The sequence below is a fragment of the Zeugodacus cucurbitae genome, chromosome 4 (assembly GCF_028554725.1).
Source record: "Zeugodacus cucurbitae isolate PBARC_wt_2022May chromosome 4, idZeuCucr1.2, whole genome shotgun sequence".
NCBI classification, from domain to species: domain Eukaryota; kingdom Metazoa; phylum Arthropoda; class Insecta; order Diptera; family Tephritidae; genus Zeugodacus; species Zeugodacus cucurbitae.
Window position 1 is genome coordinate 58,186,268 of NC_071669.1, and position 12,837 is coordinate 58,199,104.

Consider the following 12,837-nt stretch of genomic DNA (forward strand, 5'->3'; position numbering starts at 1 on the left):
ACACACACACTTACACTCATTTACTTTCACATAGTCACTCACGCTCCGTAGCACTCATTGTAGTATGTCTAACAATTGCTTTTACCTGTCCGTATCTCTGCTGTGTTCTAAGTATGAATATACCTCTAATTTACCACTCGCCGCTCAAATTGAGCATGAGAGCGTAAAATTACAGAATTCATGCGCTGTGTTGATTGGCTGTTGCGGCTAGCTGTGGCGAATCGGAATTCCCGTTTGCCGTCTGCCATTCTCGTCCATATGTGATCGTACATATGTACATATATATGACAGTTCTGACGATGATTCCCGATTCCCGAAACTCAATTCCTATTGTGACTGTGTTATTGTCATTGTTCTTGTCATTGACGTGTGTGGATCAGTTGTGTTAGCGCTCGAAGTGTTGGCGCGGCGCTTAACTGAAGATAAACTATTAACTAATGAATACTAGCTTTCATCACGGCCACTGGCGTAGCTTTAGGCGCGTCTTTTGAAAGGAGGTTCTTGTTCTTCTTTGCTTGCTGAAAGCTTTACTTGTAACTTGTTGTTGCGCTTAAGTGTTTACCTTAACCTTAAGAAGTTTTTATTGATTCCCTTCAACAACGTATTAAACGTTAGAAACTATAAACCAGCATTCTAACTGGGGATCGATTTCTTAATACTTTTTTAACCTTAAACAATTTATATTCACTGATAATAAATATCATAACTCGCTTAAAACTATTTGAAGTTCATCGGTTCTATTCTAATTATTGCCCTCCTTCTGACCTTAAGTTCGCTGAATCGAAAAGGTGGGTTATAACTCAATATAATCGGTATATATTATGGGATGGAAAAATGGTTTTATATACCTATTTAAAAATTCTGGAACATAAATATTGTTCTGAGATCTGTCATCACAAATAATCGGTTATAGCGAGCTGGCGACATCCTTTTTGGTGATTTATCTTGGAGGTTAAGTTAGATAACGCTTGAAAGAACAACCTGAAATTGGCAATAAAGTCACTTTAGACGTCTTTTTGATCTCTTAAATGGTCAGTCAGATGATCGATACTGAATAGTGAATTTTTTATTAACCGAATTAGCGATTCTTTAATGATCTTTGAAATTTTCTAACAAGGTTATTGGTGTATTTGTTATCAGAAAAAGAGTTCCACAAAACCGTTTTAAAAGAAAAAGTAAATCTCCCCCATATTTACTGGATTTGATAGCACCTGTGTCCAATATCTGCCAAATAAAGGTATATGAATAAGAAAGCCTAAAGAAAAAGTAAGTAAGCAGATCTCAATTGTACTGGCACAATATTTTTCAAGAGTCACCTGTTATTATCGATATTGTCGGTTGTAAACATGTGTGCGGCATCTTCAAGCCTGGAAAAAGAAGCGAAACAAATGGGTCTAGTAGTGAACGAAGTACCTCCTGACATCATGCGAAGGATCTCAGCGGTTAGGAGAGCACGTCACTGTTGACAATAACAACTTCGAGTAGTAAAAGACTTCGTCTAGCTAGGTTCCAGCATAACCTCCAACAACGGCAAATGCCGCGAAATCAATCTGAGGATCACTATTGCCAACAGGTGCTATTAGGGGCTCACTAGGCAATTGAAAAACAGAGCCCTCTCTAGCAAAATCAAAGAAACGCTCTATAAGTGAATCATCATACCCGTCCTGATGTATGGCGCGGAAGCATGAACGATGTCGAATAAAGATGAGCACACCTTAGGAGCGTTTCAGAGAAAAGTCTTCCAAAAAATTATGGCCCGCTACGTGTAAGAGTAGGTGAGCTTCGGATTTGCTGTTATGACAAGCTTCGGTGATATGGACATAAAAATACAGCGGTTCCGCTGGCTTGGGCATATCACGCGAATGGAAGAAAACACTCCAGCACGAAAAATACACGACACGGTACCCACTGCCGGCCGATGAAGAAAAGGACGTCCGAAACTCAGGTGGAAGGATCAAGTAGATGTGGACCTGGCGAAGCTGGAAATCCCCAAATGGGACCGTCGTGCTTCGGACCAATTCAGAAACGACTGCCGAAGGCTTATGGACGCGCCCAAAACCGACACCCGGTTGTAGTGCCAAATTGATGTTGATGAAAGTAACATATAATACATGAAAATGAGTTCTGTTAAAAGTATAATTTACGAAAAAATCAACTAGAACTCTGGAATTTGACAAACATTTATTTCCTATTATTTCTAATATATAAAATGAATGATATATAAATACTTTTACTTGTCAGTGCAGGCCGAATAATGCCAACAAGACTTTAAAAAGTCTACTATATGCGGAACATCCTGAGTTTTCAAGTTTGATACCAGTAACACATTAACACAAGCGATGAATCATAGTCTCAAAAAGACACTTTTTGAATCTTGACTGAAATTTGGTAAATTAGTTAACCACCTTGGTTATTTGATTTGACTTCACTATACTACTTTACTACTTTTTGGGAGGATATATGTATATCAAGTGGAATTGGATACGCTAAAAAGGGATGGAATTGGATCAAGAGACCACTTAATACGAAATCCATAAGTCTATAACTCTAGATTCTATATATATTTATCAATTTAATGGCTACTAGAGAGTTTGCTTCGACAGTCGGTTCTACGTAAACGGAATAGAAACGGATTTTTATACCCACAAGGACTGCCGATTCGGCAGCAATCCTCCAAATTATATCGGAAATATTTCCTTTTGCTGCAACAACAATAACGCGTGCTATTAAAAATATACTTGCATCTGCCATTATTCCTGGTTCGACCGAAATATTATTGATGAGCGCCAAATAATAAGGACGGCATAAAAAGGAAAACGGTTTTATGGACTCGTCTACTTAAGAAATGAAAATAAATATTTAGAATTACATTTGTAATGATATTTGTAACTCATTAAACAATTGAATTCCTCTCTTCACTACTCTATACCATATTTACCAACTTTCATTTGCCATTTCTTTCGCAAAAAAAATATAAAAATAAAAATTTAGAACAATTCTGTAATTCGAGCATAACTAAAGAAATATTTAGACTACTATTTTTGGCACTTTAATCACTTTCATTGAAAGGCATGCTTAGGCGGCAAAAATGTGCGAGTGCGAAGAGTGGCCATATTAAATGGTCGGAAATAATAAATGGTTAACAAAAAGTGTTAAATGATTATGAAAAGAGGCGAAGAATGGAGCGTGGCGGAGCGAAGTAACAGAAGAAATGTGAGCACACACAGCTACTGCGAGTTCGTTGGCCGCAAATTAAGCTGGCACTTGCTGGCTAACCGACTATTTGACTGACTGACGGACGAGTTGACTACTTCATGAGGCGGTTCGTGGTTTTTGGTAAGTATTAGCCACCATCCGATACAAAACGAGCATGGCTGAAACGACGATATGGCCATATGGCATTCATAGTTAACCAACGACGCTTAACGAAGCTATGCACGAGCTTAAGCACATTAGCGCGGCGCAGATGCGTCTTCCACGACGTTGGACGACGTTTGTGAAAGGTAAGCTAGAACTCAGTGGCACTACCGAGTTTGTTGTGGCGCCCAGCGCAGCCTTCAAAGCACATACAACAAACTTTTTAATGGGCGATCACATTTAAACTGGCCTTTTGCACGCTTGGTGGGGAAGCGCACATCATTCATGTAAAAAATAGGCGCTAATAATGCTTATGGCGGCCATCAATATTTTGTTCATAGGAGCACTGCAATTAGCTGGAAAAAGAGAAAAATTAGCTGCCTGATTCTGTAGGTTCTTTGAAGAATTTCCTAATTTGCGGTTGGGTGGGAGCCACAGAGGCTCTTTTTATTCGTTGCACCGTTGTTTTATGAATATACATTATTCTTGCTCTTTATGTTTCTCGTTAGTGTTCTTTCACTTAATATGTGGAACATTTGTTATTATTTTTCCTGGAATCGTTGGAATATATAGTTTAAAAAGTTGATATAAAAGAGAGTTATAGTTCAGTTAGCACTCCAATGTGTTTTTTCGGAATACTTTGGGTTCAGAAGTTTAATAATTTTATCTTTTGAAAAATTTAGAACCCTTATCTGCATAAATATCCATACAATGGAACCATCCAGAAATCGCTTCAGCTGATATATTATGTTGCTTTTTTGCTCTTTATTCAATGCTTTATAAAAAGTGTTACAGTGATCGGATTTAGTTCAAATATGCGTTATATTTCGTTCGATAATATAATTCCATCTAGACGGCAACTTCATACTTCCCCCTCGTAGAAGCCCCACTCCTGTTTTGAGAAGAACTCGGACAGCCACTTATCACAAGCTTTTTTGTGTTCAACTTTATACCACCGAGGGCATTTGCCATGGACAGAAACAGGTGGTAATCACTTAACGCTATGTCCGGATTATACATATGGTGGGTGCTATAAAACCTCCCATCCGAGCCACGTAGCTTCTGAAGAGTCATCAACGAAGTGTGTGGTCTGGCCTTGTCGTGATGGAACACTACACCCTTCCTGTTGTCCAATTCCGGAAGCTTCTGGTCGATTGCCTGCTTCAAGCGGTCCAGTTGTTCGCAGTAGATGGTAGAATTAAGCATCTGGTCATATGGGAGCAGCTCATAGTGAATGATTCCCTTCCAATCCCACCAAACACACAGCAAAACTTTCTTGGCCGTCAATCCCGACTTGGCCAATGTTCGGGACGATTCACCGGCCTTCGACCACGACCGTTCTCGCTTGATATTGTCGTATGTGATCCATTTTTCGTCGCCAGTCACCATCCGCTTCAAAAATGGGTCGAGTTCATTCCTTTTCAGTAGCATATCGCAGGCGTTGATTAGGTCCAGAAGGTTTTTTTGCGTCAAATCATGCGGCACCCAAACATCAAGTTTTTTTGTGTATCCAGCCTTCTGGAGATATTTTAAAATGGTTTGGTAACTAACTCCCATCTCCTGGACGATGTCACGAGATGTCACATGTCGGTCTAAATCGATGTTGTCCATGATTTGATCGATATTCGTCGTCACAGGTTTTTCGCCAGCTGGCTTATCCATGGTGTCGTTTCACCCGCTCTGAATCGTCGAAACCATTCCCCCGCTGTTCGAAGTGATAGAGTACCATCCCCCAAAACAACATTTATCTCCCGGAACGTTTCTCTAGCGGATTTACCTTTAACGAAGGAAAACTTTAAAATAGCGCGAATTTCGGCGTTAGTGAACGCCATATTTACACGTCTATAACTGTTGAACGCAATATCCAAACTAATCATGCATAGCGTCGTATTGTAGGTTATGTCAAGACTTTACAAAGGCACTGAAGACGTAATTCCCACCTATTTTATTTTTCGGTCTTTTAAAGCTTTTTCTTTAATGAATATCTGTTTAAACTTGTAACAACATCTCATGAAAGGACGGCATCCATTCTTGCTGCAGCCATCTCAACGAAGATCTTCGAAATCAGAAAGATCGATGCAGCAATGTAACCGGATCGTAGATTATAAATTCAGAACTTAATTTAATTATTAAGAATTCAGAGTGATAAGGAATTGTGTCCAGGCTCCATACCACTATGTTCACTACCTTGTACTGATGTTCATAGCAAAGCTTAAATTAGATTGCCAATCTGATCGAGACTTATGTAACATTTCTTTTCACAACAGAGGAGGAAAGTCCGAATTGACGACCATCAGTGTTAAAGACTATTCAAGTGCATTATTATCACTTTTTCACTTTTTCTTGGAGACAAATATTTATAAAGAAGATAGCTTCAAACTACTATTTTTTCATTTAGGTCGATGTTTTGGGTATAATTGAAGACACTAGGCAAGTCATTCAGAACTATAGAGGATAGAGAAGAGGGAATCATGACACATAGATACAGATGGTAACGAAAGGTATAAACTGGAAACAATTAATAGATTATTATAGATGAGGAATAGACGAAAGAACTGGTAGTTCTAAATATTATAGTAGAAGCCATCTTAATTAAGTACCATAGATCATGCCTATAAGAAAGTAAACTATATAAAATCAGTGCATTTTAAGAAAAGCGCTTAGAATGATGAAACATTAGAATATTACCTTCTCGAATGCAAATCTAGCTTTCTAGCTTCTTGAGACCACATCTCCCCATCATAACATGTATGTTGCATTCTGAGAAAGATCGGACTGTCGGGTAGGAAGAATATAGTACTACTTTCATAAATCTAGCGGGCTGTTGAGCTATTGTTTTATTGGAACTGTGTGATTATATCAATTTTATTGATGGCTCTAGGTCGCCACGGACCCCTTTGTTAGCTAATATAAAACGATATGTTAGAAGACCAGATAGACATAAAGGGTCACTCAATTTTAGTAGCGCACTAAGAAATACTTGGTTATCTCGAGTGGTGTTAGGACCTTACATCAAATATCTGCTCACATTAAAACAACAACAACTATATTAACCATATTTACATTTCTTTTTTACATACAAATTATTTGTTCATGCTACATATGTATATACACATACTTCATTTACTTTTCATTTGCTTCTTAAACAACGTCTGAGATCATCACAATTCATTCCGAAAAATTAAAACCAAAATTCTGCACACAAGTAAGCTGAGGTATATACATACACCTAATCCTCCTGCTGTCTTTGGCAGCAACGCCTTTTTTAATACTTCAAATGTATGTAAATAGCTGACTGGCTAATCTGAGTAGCTGGTGCGAGTAAAATTCATGGTACGCTTGCGCAAAGTTCAAGGTTAGCCATATAACTTTTGGTAGCAGTCATCAGCATCGACATTAGCACAAGTTTGTCTAATGTCTTACAACAACAACAAAATACCAAAAAAACAGTAGAAAAAACAGAAAACTTCAATTCTTCTACAACATTAACACATTCTATGGTGTTTACTTAAAGTAATTATATCTTTCTTTCTTTCATGATGATTTATTAGACTTTTTCTAGCTTAGTGTCAAATCTTTAGCTAGTCTTTGTCTTTACTATGGTTGTTGTTTGCTATTTTGTTGGACAATTAATTTGTCGATTTGTTAACAAGTTTCTTTTTGGGAGATTTTTAAAGATTTTTTTGCTGTTTGAAACGAATATGCTGCTTTGCATGCAGATATGTGTGATTAAATATAGTTGAAATGGTGAGTAAGCAGATACTAGGTATTCTTTGCTATGCTTTGAGTGAGTTGGTTTCAATACGTTTTTTAGTATTAGATATAGACCTGTGAGACAATATTAAGGTATTTATATAAACATAAATAAACTTCCTAGAGTTTTATGTCTGGTTTGTGATAGGGCTGGGCATTCACAGAGAAAGTGCTCCGCTTCGGATTCGTCTTGAGAAGTTCCTATATTTGACAACTTTCCGAAAATGTTCCTGTAGCCAGAAACCCATATTATGGACAAGTGAAGTTTTTCTGCCAGTGAGCTCAAAGTCTTCCAGTTGTTGAATGCGCTCGAATTAATCTTTGGCGACGTCAAAGCTGTTAATGCTGCCTGACTGTCTCTTCAAATATTCACTTTCTCTATTTTCTCGTAGTTGTTCAGCAGAGCACCACAGACCTTATCTACCACTGGTACTTCTGTTTGGAAGATGCTAGATGAGTTTGTTAAACAGAAAGAGAGAGACGGCATATATCGAGATGGTATTCTCCTCTTCAACTGCACCTCTTCTCCATGCCCATCTAGAGGGTATCCTCACCTGTAAGTGGCTATTGAAATCCAAATTTGGGAGGACAGTTTTGTTCAAAATCATTCGTCAACAAATATTCATGACCGGTATGTTCCACATCTTCCTTTGACAGTTTTAGAGAAACATGATCTCGTTTATCAATATTTTGTGATAATTCAAATCTCTTTTGTGGATTTTTTGATGTTTTTGTCTATAACAACCACTTTTGAACGTCCATTGGGTTGATCGTATATAGGAAAAAACAGTAATGATGTTTTTGTCTATAACAACCACTTTTGAACGTCCATTGGGTTGATCGTATATAGGAAAAAACAGTAAGGAAAGGCTAAGTTCGGGTGCAACCGAATATTTTATACTCTCGCAATTTATTGCTATATTTTAATTAAGGTAACACACAATTTGACCCATATATTCGGCACAAAGGCCAATAGAAAAACGAAAATCATCATAATATGATATTATGTTGTATATGAGGACTGAGGTAATTCCTGAACCGATTTCCCTAATTTTCACCACCGACATACATTATATCTGATTATATGTTCACTTAATTTGGCTAATATATTTCATATATTAACCGATTTTTAGGCGATTAAGCCCTTCGTATTTTTAAAAACCCTATAATTAAGCATATGGGAGCTAAGGGAAGTTTTGATCCGATTTTAACCATTTCTGGTACAGATACACAATATTAAAAGAAACAGATTTCCTCTGAATTAAATTAAGATGAGAGATTTACCTATATTTTCGGTGAAAATTACCCTTAAGCACTGAGTTCTTCATGTTCGATATCAGGGGTCTTGAAAAGTCATGGTCCGATTTAAACAATTTTTCCACAAGTGATGTCACAGCTCAAATACAGTATTTGTGTAAAGTTTTATTCCGCTATCTTCATTGGTCCCTAATGTATACATTATAAAGTGAAGGAATCAGATGGAATTCAAAATTGAGTTATATGGGAAGTAGTCGTGGTTGTGAACCGATTTCATCCATTTTCCACACGTGTCATTTGGGTGTCAAGAAAATATTATATACCGAATTTCATTAACCCTTTCATGCTAAATGTTTCCTATAGGCAACATTGTACTTATCGGCTTCTAACTCTCGTTATTTAAATATTTTTGACCAGCGGTTTTTTCAATTATGTAGACTTATGTGTTGCGCAAGCTTACAGTTACATTTTTTGTAATGAGCTGTGTACGTATTCATTCAGTAGGCCTTCTCCGCAGAGTGGAATTGTTAAAATCGGTTTCGCGAAAAAGTTATACTGAAGTGTTTATACAAAAAGTGCTCAAAAACATAAAAAAAAAATTGTTTTATTTTAAAACAAAATGAACTATATAAATAAGTAAAGATAAGAGAGTTATTTAAAAAAAAAATTTCACGAAAAAAGTGTTTAGTTTTTTTATAATAACCTAATTTGTGCCTATAAGCAACATCCTGTAACTAATGAACCAGGATACATAGGACTTTGAAATTTTTATCACTTCATATTTGTGTTAAGACTAATATATATCTGTCCTAAAAAAAATGTTAGCTCCGCCCATTTTAATTCTGACATGAAAGGGTTAAAATTGCTTGAGTAGTTCCTCAGATATGGGTTTTGACCCATGAGTGGGCGACGCCACGCCCATTTTCCATTTTGTAAATAAATCTGAGTGTAGATTCTTTCTGTTATTTCGTCAGTAAAATTTAGTATTTCTGATGTTTTTCATTAGTGAGTTTACGCACTTTTAGTAATATTCAACCGAACCTTTGTAAGGGAGATGGGTGTGGTTATCATCCGATTTCTTTTATTTTTGGACTGTATAAGGAAGTGGCTGAAAGAAACGACCGCAGAAAAATTGGTTTATATAGCTTTATCGGTTTGCGAGATATATACAAAAGTCCTATTTGGGGGTGACCCGCCCACTTTCAAAAAAAAACAACGTCCAATTGTGCTAATGCGATCCTTTGTTCCAAATTTCACTGACTTTACCAAGTAGTTTTACACACTACCAACCAAAAGTACGCAAACAGAGTACACAAAGTGTAAACACTTCGAAACTTCACGCACTTGCATGCGAGCTTACAACAATATAAAAATAGTGAATTCACACGCATGTTCATTACATTATTACATTTGTTGCCTTTTATTATATTATTTTACCCGAAAGTTCGTTGACTTTTCGAAATTTCATGTATGTCTCGCTGTGTGCGGTGCTTTCGTTCTTAACTTAAAATTTTGGATTTGCTTTTACACCGTAGAACACCACAGCGCGTTCTTCGGCGGCGCATGCGTGTGTGTGTGTGAGTGCGTGCGCTTATTTCTTCTTCGCTGCCAGCCACTCTCTTTATGACTTTTCGTTTTCTTAATTTCGCTTCGCCAGCTCTTTAGGCCATATTATTTTTGGTGTAATGACCAAAGTTCTTTTTGTACTTTCGACTTTTTGCCCAATATTTTTTTATTTTTTTATTTAATTTTTTCGTAATTTCTTATTTTCTTATTGTAGTTGTAACATTCTCCAGCGCATTCGCTGTTTTGTAAGTTCGTTTTCATTGCAGAGTTCATCGACCGTTTGGCAAGTTCTACTGACAGCAGCGGCGACTGTCAGCCCGCAATTAAGCAACTGCAACTAAATAGTAATTTAACGCTGCCGAATCAAAGGCTAAAGGCGAAACGAAATCAGTTTTGTAAATTATGTGCGCTCGTGTGCTGGCCGAGAGCTTACAAGCTGTTGTGGGGCGATGATAGATGAATGTAAGTGCTTTAGAGGGGCTGTAAAGAATAAGACTTGCACTTTTGGAATGAATATTTTATAATATTATTATAAAATTTCTAATATAACAAATAATTATAACAATAATAATTCATTAGTAATAATCCTATTCAAGCAATTATAGCGATAGACAACAAAAGACTTAAGAAACGAACCTAGTTACTATACTTCCATATCAAGAGCTACATTTCCTTAAGGAAATGTATTGAAAACAAATGTTCGAATAGCAATTACCCGCTTGAAGAACAACAAAGCGGCGGTGGCCGATGGATTGCCGGCCGAGCTATTCAAATACGGCGGCGAAGAACTGATATGCATGCATCAAGCCCGAAAATTGGAATATCACTGTGCTCTACAAAATGCATAAAAGGAGAGATCTCACAATCTGTGCCAATTACCGAGGGATAAGCCTCCTAAATATCGCCAAACTATCAAAATATCAAACTGATATGACCTTATCAGTGTGGCTTTCAACCTGGAAAATCCACAACTGACCAGATATTCACCATGCGCCAAATTTTGGAGAAGCCCCGTGAAAAGAGGATCGACACACACCAACTTTTTGTCGATTTTAAAGCTGTTTTCGATAGCACGAAAAGGAGATGCCTTTATGTCGCGATGTCTGAATTTGGTATCCCCGCAAAACTAATACGGCTGTGTAAGCTGACGTTGAGCAACACCAAAAGATCCGTCAGGATCGGGAAGGACCTCTCCGAGCCGTTCAATACCAAACGAGGTTTCAGACAAATGACTCACTATCGTGTGGCTTCTTTACCTTGATGCTGGATTTATGGTCCTCAGAACATTGTCAACGGCGAATACTGCAGACGATGGAACGATGAGCTGTATGAGCTATCCTACGACATTGACATATTCTTCTTCGATTTCTTCAAATGGACGAAAACACTCCACTTTTGAAAGTGTTCGATGCAGTACCCGACGGAGGAAACCGAGGAAGAGGAAGGCTTCCACTCCGTTGGAAAGGTTACACTTGGGATCTCCACCTGACGCCGAATTTCGAGGGAAAGAGAAGAATGGCGCTCTATTATCGATCCGGCTATAATCGATAAACGGTTTCTACGCCAATTACATACATACATACGTATAACAGAGCGATCTGAATCAATTCTGTCTATTTAGGGTTTAAAATTTTTTTATTTGGCTGAATTCGAGCTGAGTTATAATTGATCTTTGCATTAGGTTATTATTCTCGCGAAAATGTTTGCGAGACGGCAGTAATAATAGACATTGATCTTATACATAGATCTAAGGGAATGGATGAAGAATGTCAAATTGTGGCGAAAATCAGATTAGTTGCTTCATAGTATATGTAATTCGAGTCTCAGTTGCAGGTTCAGTCACATATAACTAATTTTTATTTAGAAACCTCACGATTGAAGTTTTTCAAGTAGAACTCATGCCCTAACACAGCACATGTTCATAGAATGTCCTAAGCTAATCAGTTTAATATAGTATTGTAGACATAACAAATTTTTTGAGCTGCCATCACAATGGTGGCTCTGTAGTTTAATCGACGATTATCTATCAAAATTCGATCCGATTTGTTTGGAACGCTCAGTTACGATATTTTCTTGAATTCGTTTTTGATGGTTATAGCTATATAATGCATTGTACTTGCTAAGTGAATGTGGTGGCAGACGAGGTCTACTGTCGGTTCGTTTCTACTTTGTAGATTTAACTTTTTAATATTAATTTATTAGACTATTTTATACCTAACAAACGTGATCTTGCAGTTAATCGTATTTCGATTAGTAGCTCATGTACGAACTTCAAATTAAAAGGTTGTCAGCTCTAACTAATCAATTGATTTTTTTTATTCGAAATAATATTTATTAATGACTCGGTAGTTGGATAATGGAAATAGTGTGGCTTTTAACCTCCAGAAAAATATCACCAATTATTTTCTTTCAATATTTTTTTTTAAATAAGAAATTTGTTCAAAGTTTTTTAATATCACTTTCTAATATTCATCCGACTTACGAATATGTCAACCATTCAGCCAAATATTTATGTTATTCGCATATATGCGTTTATTTCCGTTTTACTCTCCTCTAAAGAGCGAAGTTAGAGGATAGAGTAATGAATACTTTCTAACTTGAATTGTATTTCTGACAAAATGAAGAATTTAACTATCTTTCTAGCAAAAAAAGAAACTATTTTCTTGGCTTATCGAAATTTTGAAGTGATACTCAAATTCTGCCAAACGGCTTTCGAATCAATATTTCTCATTTTTAAACTAAAATTAGTTTGGTAAAGTAATCTGAAAACTTCATACAATATATGAAATCACCAATTCCGCGCCTTACTCATGTTCACTTTGGTAGCACATCTCCTTCCTTGCATTTTCACATACAAGCACAACAACCAGACGGCCTTCTCTACGTCAGTGTGTCTGCGCAAAT